Below are 19287 nucleotides of genomic sequence, written 5' to 3'. Positions count from 1 at the left end.
CTTGTAGAGTGAGAGTTCGGCCAAGGCGTCGGTGTCTGGGCGGTACCCTTGGAAGTTGAGCAGGAATTTGTCCCGGAGGCTTCTCTAGGAGTCAATGGACAGCGGGGGCAACCTGGTGAACCAGGTGAGAGCTGGGCCCTCGAGGGCGATGATGAAAGACTTGGCCATCGTGGCGTCGTCCCCTCCGGAAGATGCAACGGCGACCTGATAACTCATGATGTACTGTGCTGGGTCAGTGCTGCCGTTGTACTTGGGATAGGTCCCTGCCTGGAAGTTGGCAGGCCAGGGTGCCACTTGCAGGTGTGGCGCCAGGGGACTTCGCTCGTCGAGGTAGTTGACCCCTTGGAATGGCTCGGCGTGTAGGAAGGCGTGGTCGCGCTGGGGGAAGCGTAGGTCTTCCATTTGCGCGCGCTATTGCAGGGGTGGCCCGTGCTACAGGCCGAGGTGGCCTTCGCGTATGTCCTTCAGTTGTGCGCACTGTTGCAGGGGTGGCCCGTGCTGCAGGCCGAGGTGGCCTTCACGCTGCATCAGCGCGATCTCCTGCTCGAGGTCTTGGGCCTTCTATTCTTCGTCGTGTATCATTTTCCGCACCTTGGCTAGTGCAGACACACGTTGGCGCTTGGCCTCCAGTATCTCTTTTTGCCTCTGGAGATTGCGGTTCTTGATGCGCAAGGCGCGTAGCTGTAGCTGTTCTTCCGCTGAGACGACGAGGACTTCGCCTTCCTCGGTGAGGTCCACGACCTCCGGTGGGGAGAAGCCTGGGGGTGGTTGCGGTTGTCCTTCAAGGCCGCAGGTGCGGAGGGCGTCGTCTTCGCCGGTGCGGAGAATGTCGTCTTCAGTAGCCTCTTGGTGGGTGGTGTGGGTGAGGGCGAGGGCCTTGCCCTTTTTTGCAGCCAGCAGTGCTGCCTTCGCAGCCTCGTTAGCCTTCGAGCTAGCTTTCTTGGGTGCCATCGCGAGTGGTTTTTTCGTAGCACGAACGGTGGGCGCCAAATGTTGGAACTTGCTCTCTAGTGCAAGGTGATCCAACGGGGGTGAGAAGTGACGTAAACAGGGTTGTCGCACGAGATGGCAATAGCTCTGTTAATCTAGCCCCTCAAGGGCACTGTGCGGGGGTATTTATAGGTGTCTGGGTGCCCAGCGTCCCGTGTTAAAGACGCATGTGCCCTCAGACACCTAGGTTATCCCCGGAATATTCCTATAAAGCGGGGTTACAGACCGTAATTACAGGGAGGCCTTTACAAATTAGGCCTGTAACGCGCAACGGCAACGCAGGGCCCGTTACAATGGGCCGGATCACACGCGGGCCTCCACTCCGGACGAGGTCGCGGGATGAGATGACCTCGTCGTGGGTCTTCGTCCGGCGGCGTATGAGACGAAGGGTAAGTCTACCCGTTGTCTTGTCACCGTTGGTGCAGCGAGTACGGCGAAGGCCTCGAGCGAAGGGTGGCGTCTTTGCCTTCGCCCCAACAAAGATATTCCAGATCTTTCTTCATCAGCTTGCCCCCGAAGCTATAATTAGGATGGGTTTGTTTGTTTGGGTTGTAAGAAGCCAAGGGATGGAACTGAGCGCGAAGTGTTTTTGTAGTAAGCATGAACTTTTGTACGAGACGAAGGCCACCGACAAAGAACAGTATCACAACAACTTTGGTTGTTATGGATTTATTGCTCGCTCTAATGCAAGCTACCCGATGCCAACATACCGGAAAAGATGGCCTGGGGCCTGGATGGAGGAATGATTTTATGTTAAAAATAATCTGATTGAAAGGGAGGATATTAAGGAAATTATCCAGCGCCCCATCTGGTCTCGCTTTGGCCTCCAAAGGCCGAAGGTGGCTATTGAAAGTGACATCAAAGCATGTCAGAAGGCTTTTAGCAATGTTTGTGCTTCCAATGGCACAAGGGACATAATTCAAGAGCACATAGTGTTGGGACCATGCTTCGTCGCCGAAGGTCCTGCAGGATGAAACACCTTCGGCAAAACCTGTTTATACGTAATACCGAAGCTACCGCTCATGAAGCTTCGATATTGTAGCATATCCGAAGGTGAAGGGTCGAACCGACTTAAAGATGGAATGACTTTTTAGTCCATAAGGGTCTGAGTCATAATTGTAATCTTTTGTAAGGGGTATGATTGTAATTTCTTACAGGCTGTGTCTTGTGCCTATAAATAGTGAACAGTACTCCTCTACTGTTCACGCAATCCTGTAACTGCTAACGCATTACTCTGGAATTATTGTTCTTTGTCAAGGCAAAGGTATAAATGTAACCAAGTATCATGTTTTAATATCTCAATTTATATTATAAAATGAACAAATGATGTTATTCATTCTTAATATTCTTTAACGTTTTATACTTTATATTTCATTTCGCATTATTTTATTTCTGATTACGAAGGTGGGACCTTCGTAATTTATCATCCATGACCTTCGTCCGAAGCTCATTAAATCCTCAGGGAAATAATGCTTCAGTGGACAAACGGCTTTGACATTTAACATTTTATGTTGCCTTGTTCTTAATTCATAGCATTTGAGAACAAGTCCCCAACACATAGCCTATAGAGTGTGGCCACTTGTGGATAGCTGGGAAATGCCGAAGGAGACTACTGCTGAATCCAACGGAGGTGGATTAATTCGATTGAAATATACCTTCAGATACAGAGAGAAGTTCGACGAACCAAATGATGACTGGTTGAAATGCATTGAAGCTTCTAGCGACGAGCTGCTTGGGACATATTCCAAGGCCAAAGATGATGCCTTGTCCGTAGCCTTCGGGGGTCAGGGCAAGAAAAGATTCAACAGGGTTTTTGATGCAATTGGCTTCATATATCCTGATTACTACTACCCCTTGAGGAAAAGAAAAAAAGAGGAAAACTGCCGCATCGGCCACCACCATTGTGCCGAAGGGCAAGAAAATGAAGGTTTTGACGCACCGGCCTCGATATATTGAAACGACTGTAGTGCCTGAATTTGGTGAGGGGACCTCCTCCACTGCCGAAGCAGAACAAGCCGCTCCCACCGCTTGGAGCGTTGAAGGGTCTATTGTAGTGCTGAAGGTGCCTACAGTCGAGCCAGCCGAAGCCAAAGATGATGCGGCCAAAGAGCCAAAATTGGAAAAAACAGCGATGATGCCAAAAATTTTGAGCCCACCGATAGAGTCAGTTTTTCCGAAGGTGACAAAGGCTCCTGCCACAACTCCCAGGAGGAGGATGGCCAGCGTGCTAGACGCTGTTATGGAGACCACAAAAGCCTTGACCCCTGCTCCTACTAAGAAAGTTGCCAAAGCTGTCACAGTCAAGGCTGAAGTCGAAGCTGGGCCTTCAGTGCCCATTGAGACGAAGCCTGCCGCACCTGAGGATATAGCTGAGCAACAAACTTCGGATACCGGCATGGCAGTGGGGCGAGACATGGTAGAAAAAGCTAAATCTCCTGCCCCCGAAGCTCCGTCCGAAGATGTTGATTACATTATTCGACATGCTTCAGGGAAAAGATTATCCGAAAAAGAAATCTTAGAAGCCAGACACTATGCCCAGAAACTAAAATATCCGAAGGGGGCCTTAGTGTTCAATGGCACGAACGAAGATGATTTCCTGTACTGTCTCCCAGACAACAAAGAAATATTCATTTGCTGGGAGATAGCCAAAAGTATGGGATTTCCAAAGCTTGAAACTGGCCTCGCCGCCATGTCAAAGGATGACCTTGCGGATAGCCTTGCATACAACAGCCTGAAGGTACAGGAATTGTAAACTTAAAGTTCATGAATTTGGGAATCAAGCTTTTATTCTTATGCTAAACATTTACCTTTCTTTTTCACAGGGCTTAATTCTGAGCAACGCTCTGAGGGCTCAAAAGAACTTTGAGGATGAAAGTTGTACAATAGCTCTCAGCAACCTTCGCTCAGAGGTAACTGAGCTGAGAAACGAAGCTTTGGAGAAAGACAAGATTTTAATTTCATTGGTGAACAAAGTGAAGGAAGATGAGGCGAAATACAATGCCTAGGTAGAAACTCATAAAGCCGAGGTTGAAGACCTTCGGAGACAACTTGCCGAAGCCAAAGAAAATTGTGAGGTCGCAAAGGCCAGCCAAGAAATCAGCAAATGGTGGAAGGTCAGGCTAGAGAAAAATATTGAGGAGCTTCGCGAATCTAAGGAAAGATGTTTTCAAAAATCCTTGGATTGCGTGATGAAACTAAAAACTAGCTTTTCCAAAGTGGGTGTGTATTTCTCTGAGGAAAATTTTATTCGAGGCGACCCCGAGGGCGTTATTGAATGGATAAGCGGGGAAGTCGAAGCTTTTGAGGAAATTCTGAACGATCGCGGAGATATTTGCGCTTTCTCCGGCGCCCGGGGGATTGCGGCTATTCTGGAGAAGGCTGGATGCAATCACGTCAAAACTATAGCCCAAGCCGAAGCCGCCTTCTCCATAGACGATACAAAAGATCCTTCCGCCGAAGAGACTTTGATGGGTGGAAAGTTTTATTCTGGTATCTGGGTGAACGGTGGCCGAGAATTGGCCAACGGAATTATAAGGAAAAATGAAAAAGATACCCATGATGCCCGAGAAGAAGCTAGGTGAGCTGAAGAAGCTGCTGAACGCGAAAGGTGCATATGTATTGTTTTTAAATTGTAGCTTCGGTACTCACTTTGTTACTTCGAACTAACAGTTTACCTTACTACAGCTGAACTGTCGCCACTGCCGGAGCCGTACAACCCCCTCGCTGATCCGGAGATGAAGGAAGCGCTGGATATAATAGGCATTGCTAACTCCATTATCGACGAAGTCATCGATAAACTATTGAACAAAGCCGTAGAAAAAATTCTTAGTGAAGAATAGACCTTATTGTAATAATACTTTTGTAATGTTTGGTGTATGGAACAATTAATGGGACATGTAAATTATTGTAATATATTTCTTTACAATGCATGAAATTTACGCGCATACTGTTTTTTGAGCCTTCGGCGAAAAAAACACATTTCCTTCTTTTCATGCTTCGTAAAGAAAGAAGCCCCTTTCATGGAAAGTCTGATAAAACTGTATTTCCCAAAGTTGACTTCATGCATCAGCACATTTTCATTTTGACAAAGTATTTGCCGAAGTTTTGCTTTGTATCCAGTGTTCGTGCCATTGATGCGATATGATGTATGATGTAATGTTATGCGAAATGATATGGTGACATGATGCAAAATGATGACGATGCCAAAGACACACACACGTGCGCGCCCACACTGAAATACACAAGACTATGCATCCCCTTAGGAACGTCTTTTGAGTCTTTAAGCTCTGCATCCCCTTATGAACGACTTTTGAGCTTCTTCCCCTTCTATTTCGGTAGCATTTAAGCTCTGCATCCCCTTAGGAATGACTTTTGAGCTTCTTCACCGTCTATTTCGGTGGTATTTGGCTTTGCATCCCTTTAGGAACAACTTTTGAGCAGAAAACTTACGCTGCGCTCCCTTAGGAACGACTTTTGCTGCTTCAGATCGTAATTTTTTGGCTCTGCATTACCTTAGGAACGACTTTTGAGCAGAAAACTTACACTGTGCTCCCTTAGGAACGACTTTTGAAGCTTCAGATCGTAATTTTTGGCTCTGCATTCCCTTAGGAACGACCTTTGAGCTTCGGAATTTACTTCGTTTCCTTAAAGACGTCTTTCGAGCTTCGGAAGTCTGTGAGGAAGGTATATTTTACTCTGATACATGCACAATTATTTCAAGAGATTGAAATTAAGTTCTTCATTACGTGTTCTTTATGGGAAAAATAAGATGGCATAAAAGATAAAGGTACATCAAAAGTAGGATATTCCTCAATATATATGCTTCGACTCTGGTACAGTGCTATTGACTGTATGAGCTTCGGACTGCTCCCTGAAGTCGCGCTGCTGTTGGGCGTGCTGGTGCCCTTCTGGCTACTAGCTTCGGGTGTGAGTAGGTGGCAGTGGTGGTGGTAATGGGAGCTGGGGCCATGAAGCTTGTGAATGACTTGCCAAAGCAACAGAAGCTGCAGGTTGATTACCCACATATTCTGGTATATAGGGGGAGTAGCACGAAGCAGTATGTAGGACCTGCTTCGGCTGATTCTACCGCGCTTCTGCTTCGGCAATCTCCTTCTGCTTCTGAATGGTGACTTGGCATGTTCTTGTAGTATGGCCCTTGTCTTCACCACAGAATAAACAATAGAGCTTTCTGGGCTGATCCCCATACCTTCCTCTGAAGCCCCTGCCGCCTCTGCCCCTTGGGGCTGGTGGCCTGAAAGAGCTTTGTTGTTGCCCTGAGGATTGCGAGCTATACTGTGGCCTTTGAAGTTGGCTTCCTCTGTCATCACTCTGGATGGAGTTGTGGATTGATCTGACATACCTAGGGTGGATTCTTCCTCTGAAGCCCCTAGTCATCTCAGAAAACTATAAGCTTCTTCCCTTCTCTGGCGGAAATCATTATCAGCCCAGATATACTCATCCATCTTCTTAAGAAGCTTCTCATGGTCTGACGGGGTTTTCCTGGCAAAGTATTGAGCCGTAGGTCCTAGCCGAAGCCCTTTGATCATGGCCTCAATGACAATATCATTGGGCACTGTGGGTGCTTGTGCTCTCAGACACAAGAATCTTCGGACATACGCCTAGAGGTATTCTTCGTGGTCTTGCGTGCACTGGAACAAAGTTTGAGCAGTGACCGGCTTCGTCTGGAAGCCTTGGAAACTGGTGATCAGCATGTCCTTCAGCTTCTGCCATGATGTGATTGTTCCTGGCCGGAGAGAGGAGTACCAGGTTTGTGCGACATTCTTGATTGTCATGACGAAGGATTTCGCCATGACTGCAGTGTTGCCCCCATATGAAGATATGGTTTCTTTGTAACTCATCAGAAACTGCTTCGGATCTGAGTGCCCATCATACATGGGGAGCTGGGGTGGCTTGTATGATGGGGGCCATGGGGTAGCCTGCAGTTCTGCTGACAAAGAAGAAGCATCATCAAAAGAAAAATTTCCATGATGGAAATCATCATACCATTCATCATAATCATAGGATTGTCCTGACGAAGCTCTCTGCGTTGAGGTCTTCGGTCCTGGTCATCTTGAGTGAGATGACGCATTTCCTCAGCAGCCTCATCGATCTTCTGTAGATCGGAAAGACGAAGCATCTTCTCCTTCTTCCTCTAGACTTGTTGATGGATGGCTTCGAGGTCCCTTATTTCTTGGTCTAGCTCATCCTCCTGAGGCGTTGGACTAGTAGCCTTCCTTTTTTGGCTTCTAGCTTCACGCAATGTTTCTTTGTTGACGTCCAGTGGCTACAATGCAGCCCCCATCGTTGAAGCTTTCTTCGGCGGCGTGACGAAGGTCACAGCTTGCCGAAGGTGGTCGAATGAGTTCACCAGAGGTGGGCACCAATGTTGGTGACTTGTTCTCAAATGCTATGAGTTAAGAACAAGGCAACACAAATGTTACTGGTTAAGGGCCTTCGTCCTTCGAAACATTATCTCCCTCAGGATATAATGATCTTCAGACGAAGGTCATGAAGGGCATACCTTCATCATCTCAGCATGCAATAGAAAGCAAGAACATAAATTACATATAAAGAATACAAATAATCATCTCAAATCATTATATCATTTGTATCCTTCTTAAATAACCATGAACAAACATTGATAATATTGAATTACATTTGTACCTTCGGCTTGATAGAAGGTAAAAATCCAAGTATGACGTGCGAGTGAATACAAGTCAGCGTGAACAGTATGGTGCTATTGTTCATCTATTTATAGGCACATGACGCAGCCTATGTAAAATTACATTCATGCCCTTGACATTTACTATTGACTAAGGGATAATCCTTCAAGGTCTAAACAACCTTTTACCCTTTAAGTCAGTTTCATTTTCCACCGCCAAGCCGAAGCTTCTTCATTCGCAGCTTCGGAACTGGTTCATCCTTCTCCCAGACCGCGCCTTTCATATCGTGTACACCTCCATCCCAAGGTCGAAGGTCCCTGTGAACATATTATACTTGGAAGACATATTAGTCGTGTTTTTGAGGACCTTCGGAAGACGAAGGTCCCCAACAATGTCCAACACATATTAAGTAAGTTCTTATGTGCCAAATGAGTGAGAAGTGTGAAATCAAGAACAAGGTATGTTTCTAGACTTAGTGAATTGTTTTTGCATACTAACATGGTTATCTAAGTGCTATAAACAGTGCCAAGAAAAGAAGATTTGAATTGGAGAAGAGTTGGCAAAGTACAGCCAACACCAGCTCGGGTCTGGCACACCGGACTGTCCGGTGCCTCAGGCTGGTTAACGGTGAACTGGCTGCTCTCGGGAAAAGAGAAAGGCGACGTTGCTATAATTCACCGGACTGTCCGGTGAGTCAACGGCGCCAGCGGCCAACGGTCGTCCACGCTATCAACGCGCGACACGTGGTCCGCGCCAACGGTCGGTTGGGCACACTGGACTGTCCAGTGTGCACCGGACAGTGTCCGGTGCGCCAACCGATCCCGGGGACCAACGATCGGCTGCGCCGATACGGAAGGAAATCGCGCACCGAACCGCTACAGTGGATGTCCGGTGGTGCACCGGACTGTCCGGTGCACCACCCGACAGAAGGCAAGAAATGCCTTCCAAGTTGATCTCTAACGGCTCCTAGCTGCCTTGGAGCTATAAAAGGGACCTCTAGGCGCATGGAGCAATACACCAAGCATTCTCTAAGCATTCTAAGACTCCTAGACTCCTCCTCCGCACATTTGATCGATTGTGTTAGTGATTTGAGCTCCGTTTGAGTTGTGAACTCACTGTGCTACTCTTCGAGCTCAAGTCTTGGCCTGTGTGCGTGTGTGTGCTGTGGATTTGGGTATTGCGTGTGTTGCTCTCCCATCCTTACTCTTGTGCTTCTTGTGATCAAAACTTTGTAAGGGTGAGAGGCTCCAACTTGTGGAGATTACTCGCAAACGGGAAAAGATCTCAAAGGAAAAGACCATGGTATTCAAGTTGATTATCAGATCACTTGAAAGGGGTTGAGTGCAACCCTCGTCCATTGGGACGCCACAACGTGAAAGTAGGCAAGTGTTACTTGGCCGAACCATGGGATAAAAATCACGTGTCTCTTGTGTTGATCTTCTCTGTGATTGTTTGTGTTCGGAGGAACTCGCTTCATAAACTTGATTAACTTGCACTAACATCTTTATAATCAAGTTTGTAGCTATTTAGTGTTTGATTTTACAGGATCATCTATTCACCCCCCCCCTCTAGGTGCTCTCAGTAACCACTAGATCTCGAGTTGCTCACTTTTGTGAACATTACTCTTTTGTTTCTTCTATTGAGCCATACATGATAGAGGATACACTAAGAGATCCAGATTGGGTGGTGGTAATGCAAGAGGAGCTCAACAATTTCATAAGGAATGAGGTATGGCATTTAGTTCCACGTCCTAACCAAAATGTTGTAGGTACCAAGTGGGTATTCCGCAACAAACAGGATGAGCATGGTGTGGTGACTAGGAACAAAGCCTAACTTGTTGTCAAAGGTTATTCACAAGTCTAAGGTTTGGATTTTGATGAAACCTATGCACCAGTAGCTAGGCTTGAGTCAATTCGTGTATTACTTGCCTATGCTACTTACCATGGCTTCAAGCTATATCAAATGGACGTGAAGAGTGCCTTCCTCAATGGCCCTATCAAGGAAGAGGTATATGTTGAGCAACCTCCCAGCTTTGAAGATAGGGAGTATCCTAACCATGTTTATAAGCTCTCAAAGGCGCTTTATGGGCTCAAGCAAGCCCCAAGAGCATGGTATGAATGCCTGCGAGACTTTCTTATCACTAATGGCTTCAAAGTTGGTAAAGCTGATCCTACCCTCTTCACCAAAACTATTGCTAAATACTTGTTTATATGCCAAATTTATGTTGATGATATTATATTTGGGTCTACTAACAAGTCATCTTGTGAAGAGTTTAGTAGGATCATGATACAAAAATTCGAGATGTCTATGATGGGGAGTTGAAGTATTCCCTTGGATTCCAAATCAAGCAATTCCAAGAGGGCACCTTCATCAGCCAAACTAAATACATTCAAGATATACTCAAGAAGTTAGGAATGAAGAATGCCAAACCCATCAACACTCCCATAGGAACAAATGGGCATCTCGACCTCGACACGGGAGGTAAATCCATAGATCAAAAGGTATACTGATCGATGATAGGATCTTTACTCTATTTATGTGCTTCATGACTGGATATTATGCTTTCTGTATGCATGTGTGCAAGGTTCCAGGCAAATCCTAAGGAAGTTCACCTTAGAGCCATGAAAAGAATCATGAGATATTTAGTTTATACTCCTAAGTTTGGGCTTTGGTACCCCAAGGGATCTACTTTTGATTTAATTGGGTATTCCGATGCCGATTATGCTGGATGTAAAATTGATAGGAAGAGCACATCAGGGACTTGTCAGTTTCTGGGAAGATCCCTGGTATCTTGGGCTTCAAAGAAACAAAACTCAGTAGCTCTTTCCACTGTCGAAGCCGAGTATATTGCTGCAAGTCATTGTTGTGAGCAATTACATTAGATGAGGCAAACACTTAGGGACTATGGCTACAAGTTGAGCAAAGTCCCTCTCCTATGTGATAATGAGTGTGCAATCTGCATGGCGGATAACCGCGTTGAACATAGTCGCACTAAGCACATAGACGTTCGGTATCACTTTTTGAGAGATCACCAACAAAAGGGGGATATCGAAATTGCTTATGTTAGCACCCACAACCAATTAGCCGATATCTTTACCAAGCCACTAGATGAAAAAAATTAGCAAGCTTAGGAATGAGCTAAATATACTTGATTCTCGGAACTTTGATTGAAACATTGCGCACATTGCTTATTTATATACCTTTGATCATGTCTCTTTCATTTGTTACAAATTCATATTTCTTATTCTTCTTGTGCCAAGGCTAAGACTAATGTGCTTTCAAGTGTACCTCTTGATTAGTCTTAGATTGAAAGGGAAATGGAGCATTCGGCAAAGGCAAGGCTTCCACTCCAACTTTGTCGGTATCATTTATCCTTTGTACTCATAAACCCTCCAATAGGTATAAACATTCACTCATATCCATTATTTTCCAAAGGGGGAGAAAGTAGTCCCCAAAGGAGGAGAATCAAAAGGCCTATCAAGTCTTTGTTTTGGCGATTAATGCCAAAGGGGGAGAAAGTATTAGGTCTAAAGCAAAAGGACCACATCACTATTTTGAAATTCAAAAATTTCAATTGGTATAATTTCAGTTGGTATCTGTTTCAAAAATGGGAATCATTTCAATTACAAAAAACCTCTTGATAGCTAAGGGGAGAACTTTTTTAGGGGGAGCTTTTAATTAGTCAAAGGAAAAGCATTTGAAACAGTGGGAGAATTTTCCAAAATCTTGAAAATGCCTTTTGAAATCATATTCTTATACCATTGGCTATTTGCAAAAGAATTTGAAAAGACTTTCCAAAAGATTTGCAAAAATATGTTAAGTGGTGCATATGTGGTCCAAAATGTCAAATAGAAGAAAGCAATCATGTATATACTTAGACATACTTTCAATTGGTTTAACTCAAAGTAACTTATGCACACCTATTAAAATTGCAAACTAGTTACATTTCTCACTTTATATTTGTTTTGGTTTGTGTTGGCATCAATCACCAAAAAGGGGGAGATTGAAAGAGAAATGGGCTTAATCATTTCCTATAATCGATTTTGGTGTTTAACGTCCATCACAAACCATGTGGACTAATTAGTTTTCCTAGTCATCATTTATCTCAGGTGCATAAAGTTGAACATAAACCAAGAAATAAGTTAAGTTGGGGACTCAACTAAGTTTGGAGCAAAAGACACATTTAGGTGCTGCTAGTGACGCACCAGACAGTGTCCGGTGTGCACCGGACACTGTCCGGTGCCCAGGCCGACCACCTCCCCGAACTGGCCACTCTCGAGTTTCTCAAGGAGGTGCTCCGCTATAATTCACCGGACTGTCCGGTGTGCACCAGACAGTGTCCGGTGAACCAACAGAGCAACGGTCAGATGGCCAACGATCAACTACGGGGAACAGTGAAAAGGTGAACAATGCGCAGTTAGAAGTCAGAGCAGCGAAGTCAGAACGCACCGGACTGTCCGGTGCCGCTAGAGGACAAAAGACTTCAACGGTCAACCGCTCCAAACCCCAATGGTGTGATGACGTGGCACGCACCGGACAGTGAACAATGCCCTGTCCAGCGCGCCATCGGCAGCAACGACTAGAATAGTGGTTGGGGCTATAAATACCCCCCCAACTACCTCCATTCAAGCCATCCAAGTTTTCTGAACTTCACATTCAATACAAGAGCAAAATACTACACTCCAAGACACAATCAATGGATCAAATCCTCTCCAAGCCTCCAAATCAACTCAATTACTTGGTGACTTGAGAGGGTGTTTTGTGTTCTTTTGTTGCTCTTGTTTCATGGATTGTTTTCTCCTTCTCTTTCTAATTCATCTAAGTGCTTTGTAAAGATGGCAAGAGACACCTAAGTGTGTGGTGATCCTTGCGGGGTCTTAGTGACCCAAGTGATTAAGGAGAAGCCTCGACCGGTCTGTGTGATCGATTGAAAGAGGGAAAGGGTTGGAATAGACCCGGCCTTTGTGGCCTCCTCAACGGGGACTAGGTTCTTTGGAACCGAACCTTGGTAAACAAATCACCATGTTCACTTGCATTGATCTTCACTTGATTTATTTCCCCGCATTCCTCTCTCTAAAGTTCCCTTGTCCATATTGATTTGAGTTTGCTCCCAAAAGTTATCTGCATTAATTGAGCAACTCTTGGCAAGGCAAACTATCTTCCGCACTCTGAATTAAGACTAACGCTAACCCCCGAGCATAGTTTGTAAATTTCAGGTTTCGCCTATTCCCCCCGTCTAGGCGACTTTCAATATCCTTTAGTTCACTAGCTTTGGTGGGGGTCTTGCAACCCAGGTTGCTGACCAAATCGCAGCAGGAGGTGCCGGCGAGGAATGCTCCGATGACGTCGGAGTCGGTGATGTTAGGGAGCTCGGTGCGTTGCTTGGAGAATCTATGGATGTACTCTCGCGGAGTCTCGTCTTGCTTCTGCCAACAGATCAAAGGTCCCAAGAAATCCCGGGGCGCACTTATGTGCCATGGAAATTCCCCCCAAAAACCCTGACCAGGTCCGCCCAATCATGGATTTGGGTAGGTGGGAGGTGGGAGGTGCTCGAGGCACGCTCGAGCGGAGTCGGACAGAAAGAGGGGAAGTTGCGAAAGATAAGGTTATCATCACTCGTCCCTCCGAGCTGACAGTCCAGTCGGTAGTCAGCAAGCCATAGCTCCGATTCGGTCTATCCTGAGTACTTGGTGATAGTAGTCGGGCCTCGGAACTGGGCTGGGAACGGCACCCTACGAATGGCTCGACTGACGATCATGAACACCTCACCGAGGGTGGTAGCCATGCACGACATGTCGTCGGTCGTCGTGGTGTATCCGTCCGCGGAGACAGTCATGAACACCATGGTTCTGTCGGCTAACGAGGAGACAGTCTTGACCGCGAGGGATTTCTCCTTTGAGGGCTCAGGGTGGACCGATGCCTCCCTCTCTAGGAGAGAGGGCCTCGCTCGTTGCTCTGAGGCAGGCTCCCGAAGCCGAGAAGCAGAACTCTCAGCCTGCTGGACCGCAGCACACTCTAGGAGTCCCTTGATCTCACCGTGGATTCGGCGTCCCTCAGTGGTGGATGGCTCCGACATGGTTCAGAGCAAGATTGCTACTGCGACGATGTTCTGACTGGCCCTGTGAATGGTCGAGGGCCTTCAGCCTCGGCATCTTCCATGATGCAACGATAGACGTCGCGTGCCTTGGCACGTGCTCCCCCGTCAGGGGCTCTACCTGCTGCTTCACCCAAGAACTTGTCGAAGATGTTGTAGCCATTGTTGTTCTTTCCCCCGAGCTTGGCATGCAGTTCGTGGAGCTGCTCGATGTGGGCCATGTGACCTCGGGGGGGGGGGGGGGGGGGGGGTCTGAGACTCACCCTGCTCCCTTGGTTCCCCGGTGTGTGGGGCGGTGCATTGTCTTCCCGAGGCATGTTGAGTTGGTTCCCTTCGTCATGCTCCTTGTGCTCCGCGTGAAAGCACTCCCGACTTGGGTTGTAACCCTCCTCGTTGGTGCTATAGTCGTCAGAGCCATCGAAGAGGAGTTCATTGCATGCGAACAGGAACTGCAGCATGGCCTCATGGTCACAAAGCCCGGATAAGTCCAGGCCAGGGCCTGGACCATCCTTCTCCTCGAGGTGAAGGCACCCCGAGGGGAAGGGGAGATTAGCATACATGCTGGTGAAGGCGCTTGTGTTGAAGCTTGGTTGAATGGGGATAGGGTTGAACACCGATGGTTCTCCCCTAGCCAATGACGGAGCCGACACCTCCTGCCTTGGTGAAGCTGGCGCCTCCCAACTGGTAGGTGGGGGAGCCAACAAAGCTGGCGTGACTCGACCTATGGTATAGGGAGCTGGTAGAGCTGGTGCTCCCCATGCCATAGGAGGAGAAGCCAGTAGAGTCGGTGATGCGGCAACGCATGTGGCCGCCGATGTTCCGGGCATGATGCTGACGTTCGTTAGGTCTCTCATGAGGGAGTTTGCGTCGTTAGTCAGCCTAGGAGGCGACAACTGCGCATGGGGCGCTGCCGTGGTGCAGTTGTTTCGTCTCCGCCTCCCGCGGCGAGGGGAACAGGGGCGGAAGTCTCGTTGCTCTTGAGCGTCAGCCATGTGTCTAGGTGGGAGGAGCACCATGTCGTACTCGATGCCGAGCGACATGAACTCTAGACTCCCGAACCAGATCACTGTGCCGAACCTCAAAGGGTGGTCGAGGTTGGCCATCTAGAGCCTTGATGGGAACGTGTTGTTTTGAACACAGTGAGCCCCTATCTGGCATGCCTACTATCGATGTCTTAATCCGAGGATCTCACCAACTAGTGAAATGATGCTGCGTGCCCTGGCCCAGATGGGTGATGCAAGGTGACACAAGTCGTTTATCCTGGTTCGGGCGAGAGAAAGCCCTACTTTCAACAGACGGAGGATGAGACTTATATTACTTGCACCTATGTGCTTGTAGTAGGGAGTACAAGCAGGTTGGGAGAGGGGAGGATCCTAAGTTCTTAGGGTTGATTGAGACAAGTGTCAATATCGCAGTGGAGGTGAAAACCATGAAGTGTTCGCCTGTCTCACTAAAGTCATAGACTCCTCTATTTATAGCCTCTAGGAGGGCTACCAGGAGCGCAGGGGTTTGCAGCGTACGGTGAGGAGGTGTAGCCGAGCCCCTGTAGCTGGTATAGCCTTTGGTATGGATTTTAAACCTGTTGTTTACTTGTGCCCGATGGAGATGTTCGGTTCCTGTATTTGCATATTTGACTATGCAGAGAGCTGAGGCCAAGGCCGAGGGCTCGGTCACGTACCTGAGCCTACCTGATGGGGAAGTTGCCCATGCCGTAGTGGTTGGTGCAGTGCTGAGTATGGCAAAAAGCCCCTAGATAATACGTCAGCTCCTCTGTTTCCGGTGACATTGGGCGCCCTTTCATTGATAATATTGAGGCCGAAGCCGTGCTCGAGCGAGGCAGAAGTCTTCCTGATGCCGTGATCGAGCCTGCTTCGGGATTCGTAGACGTGCGCGACACAGTTGAAGGAGTGGCCTCCTGCTGAATTCGCTGGGAGTACATAGCCAAGGTCGGGCGAGGCGGAGTTTGTTCTGAAGCTGAGGCCGGCCTCGGGCAAGGCATAATTTCCTCCCGAGGTCCAGACCACGCTTTGTCATATGTGTGACCCATCAGGAGTTGGCAGTCGACGTGGGGGAATAGTAGTCGCTGTACTCAGGCATGCATCATCGTAGTTGGTGAAAGTTGATGGGACCGTGGTCCTGTCGCTCCTATTCACCTGCGACGCTGCGTGGGGTAGGTATGCGCATTAAATGCTCATGTCCCCTATGACCTTTGGCTGAGACCTGCCTTGGGGTTGTCTTCCTTGCCCAAGACGGGCTCGGGCGAGGTGGAGACGATAGTTCTGGGTAGAGGGGACCTCGGCCGGGACGAGGATTCTCCCTCTACACAATTATATCAATCCATCTATGAGATGGGCTTCCTCTTGCTACTAGAGAAAAACTTCTTATTTCTTGAAACAAATTTGATGCCTTCTCAGTTTAGCTTCTTCAACATCTTTGTTATCTTTTTCACCATCAATGCAATATTGATATCAAGGTCATCGTCACTTGAAGTCTCTTCTTCAAGTAGAATTTTGGTCTTGCTCTTCTTCTCTTGATTAGCTTTGAGTGCCAAATCTTTCGTCTTGGAAGAAGACCCGTCTTTGTCATTGATGTGCATGTACATTTCATGGGCATTGATCTTTCCCAATATTTGTGTTGGCGTGGTGGTGGAAAGATCCATTTGATGGAGCACCGTGAGAATGTGGACATACTTCTCAATGGGCAACACACTAAGAATCTTTCTCACAACATCCATTTGTGAGATTTGAGTGAGTCCCAAGCCATTCACTTCCTCTACAAGAATATTGAGCCGTGAGTACATATCATTTGCATTTTCATTTGCAAGCATTTCAAAAAAAATAACTTTCTCATAGCAATATGATATCTTTCCTCACACTCACTCTTTGTTCCTTCATGTAGAGCAAAAATATCCGACCACAAAGCATGAGCATTTTTTTATGATTTCTTACTCTATTGAAAAGATCCTTGCAAAGGCCCCTAAAAAGAGTGTTTTGGGTCTTTGCATTCCATTTCTCATAATTGACTTCATCACCCAAAAGGTTTGTAGCATCTCTAGGATAGGGGAATTCTTAGGTGGCAGCTTTGTAGACTCCAACGTCTATAGCCTTTAAGTATGCCTCCATATGAATTTTCCAATAAGAAAAATTGTCACCATAAAAAATGGGAGGAGGTCCATTCCCACCGGACATCATTACTCTAGCGGTTAAGCTAAACTAGGAGCAACACCGTTCTGATACCAATTGAAAGGATCACGATTCCCAAGAGGGGGATGAATTTGGCTTCTCTAAAATACTTGCGAAAGATTAAACCCTAAACAAGAGCCCAACTTCACCCAACTACTAGCTACCATATAAAAGCTATGAAACGGTAACCAAACCCTAAGTCATCATGGCAAGAAAACTCAAAGTAAATTGCTCAAAGTAAATGTGGAATGTAAAGTAGGAGCAAGAAAACTCCTTCAGTTTTTCCCAAGGTATTGAAGAGTCGGCACTCTCCACTAGTCCTCGTTGGAGCACCCGAGCAAGGGTATCGCTCCCCCTTGGTCCTCACAAGAACCAAGTGCTCACTATTAGTTGATCATTTGCCTCTCCGGCATGATGGATCCCTCACGACCATGAACAATCACCAAGTCGGGTCACCAACAAATCCTCCGAGGTGATCACCGAGCTCCAATCGCCATCGAGTCTAGGTGATTCCGATCACCAAGAGTAATAAGTCGTAGACTTTCACTTGGCCAAGAGAATCCAAATACATGTGGTGTGTTCTCTGGATGGCTCTCATGCGCACTAATGAGGTTCTAACATGGGATTATGATTTTGCTAGCAATTGGACCAGTTGGCCCAATTGTATTCGACGACGACCGTTTGAGCCTCAGAATTATCCCACCACGCTTAACTTAGGAGGATGAAGCCACCTTAAAAGGGAGAGCCACCCATCCCCCATCGGACTAGTCTTTTGGAGAGATTAGGCATTTCCCTGAGTTGGGTGTGCTTAATGAACTGTTGAGCTCCGGGCAACCCTAATTTGTTGGGCCTCGGCCAACCCCACCTGGGCTGGGTGTATCATTACTAGGCTTTGTGGAATTGCATTGCTCTAGCAATGAATACTTGTTGGTTGGGGCAGCAAGACAATAAATATGGCTGGTGGAGGGGGGTATAAAACTAAAAATAGCCTAACCACCCCAAACTAGCCTTTACTGTGTGTTTTACGCATGGGCGCATTGGACAGTCTGGTGCGCCGATAGTGTGATCCCAGTGGACAGTCCAACGATCCCAATGGATAGGTCAGAGTCGCACTGGACATAGCATAGTGATTGTTCGGTGCACACTGGACAGTTTGATGCCTCTGTAAAATTTGGTTGGCACCAAGTATCTGTTCTCGGTTGCTCTCGGGTACTCTCTGGTCAGCTGCCCAGGGCACCACTGGATAGTCCGGTGCACACTAGATAGTCCGGTGCACCCGGGGCATCAACAATCTATTTTTCTTTGGTTATTTCTAAACCAATTTCGATTCCAACTTCTGAGTGAGATCTTGAGTGACATCTAGCACTAGTTTTGACTGTGAACATGCACCGACACTACACTATTTATCTATTGGTCAAACTACTCATCCACAACCCCTCTTTATAGTAGGGCTAAAGTAAAAAATAAAAGTTCTAACTCTATACTTAATGTCTCACAACTCCTTCGACACTTATGATATGAAGGCCTTCATCTTTTGATTATCCTTTTTCAACCATCACTTTAAGTTCTCATCTGAGGGATTGTTTTCACCTATTGTAGTGCAACTTCCTGTATTGTGAACTAACATACCATTTGCTCTGCAAAACACACTTTAGTCACAAATAATCTTACGTTGTCATTAATCACTAAAACCAACTAGGGGCTAGATGCTTTCAGTGTAGGACCATGGAATCACAAGGTGCACTATTTGGTCCAAAAGCTTAATAACATGACAAGATCATACCTCATTAATGGCATCGTAAATAGCAATAATGGTGCACTCTGACTCTTAGAAGTCAAGGTCATCCCTGCTACCTCTAGGGGACATGACCATGGCAACTCGAGCCTCATCATTGTGCTTCTTCTTATATGGTTATGCATCTTGTTGCCACCGGTGCTGGTTAGAACAATGTTGTACACACTAGGGTAGGTCTTTAACTATGCAGCATCGGGTATAGTCTTGAGCATCTATTTTGTGCACAAGGCAGTACTGCTTTTGCTCGGTGCACTGGGGCCCTAAGCGACATCAATTGCCACCATGGGGGACAACATCACTACTATCACATGTGGAGGCACAAACCTAGTCCCCCTTAGAGGCCTTGACTTTATTCTTCTTCTAGGCATCAACCTAGAAGGGAATGTCATCCACCAGCCATGGCTAGATAGCCAACGGGGAGCATGCCATGCTTTGCCCTTAGCAACCAAGCAGGTCACCCATGTCCTAGATGTAGTGGGTGGCTAGTTTCTCTAGCATATTCTTGTTCTGCATGCCCTGGTAGAAGGCAACAACAACAAAGACCATAGAGATGCGTAAGATGAT

Source organism: Zea mays, chromosome 5, assembly GCF_902167145.1.
Source record: "Zea mays cultivar B73 chromosome 5, Zm-B73-REFERENCE-NAM-5.0, whole genome shotgun sequence".
In the NCBI taxonomy this organism is placed as follows: Eukaryota; Viridiplantae; Streptophyta; class Magnoliopsida; order Poales; family Poaceae; genus Zea; species Zea mays.
The sequence above is the reverse complement of the archived record's forward strand: the minus strand, read 5'-3'. Positions refer to the sequence as shown.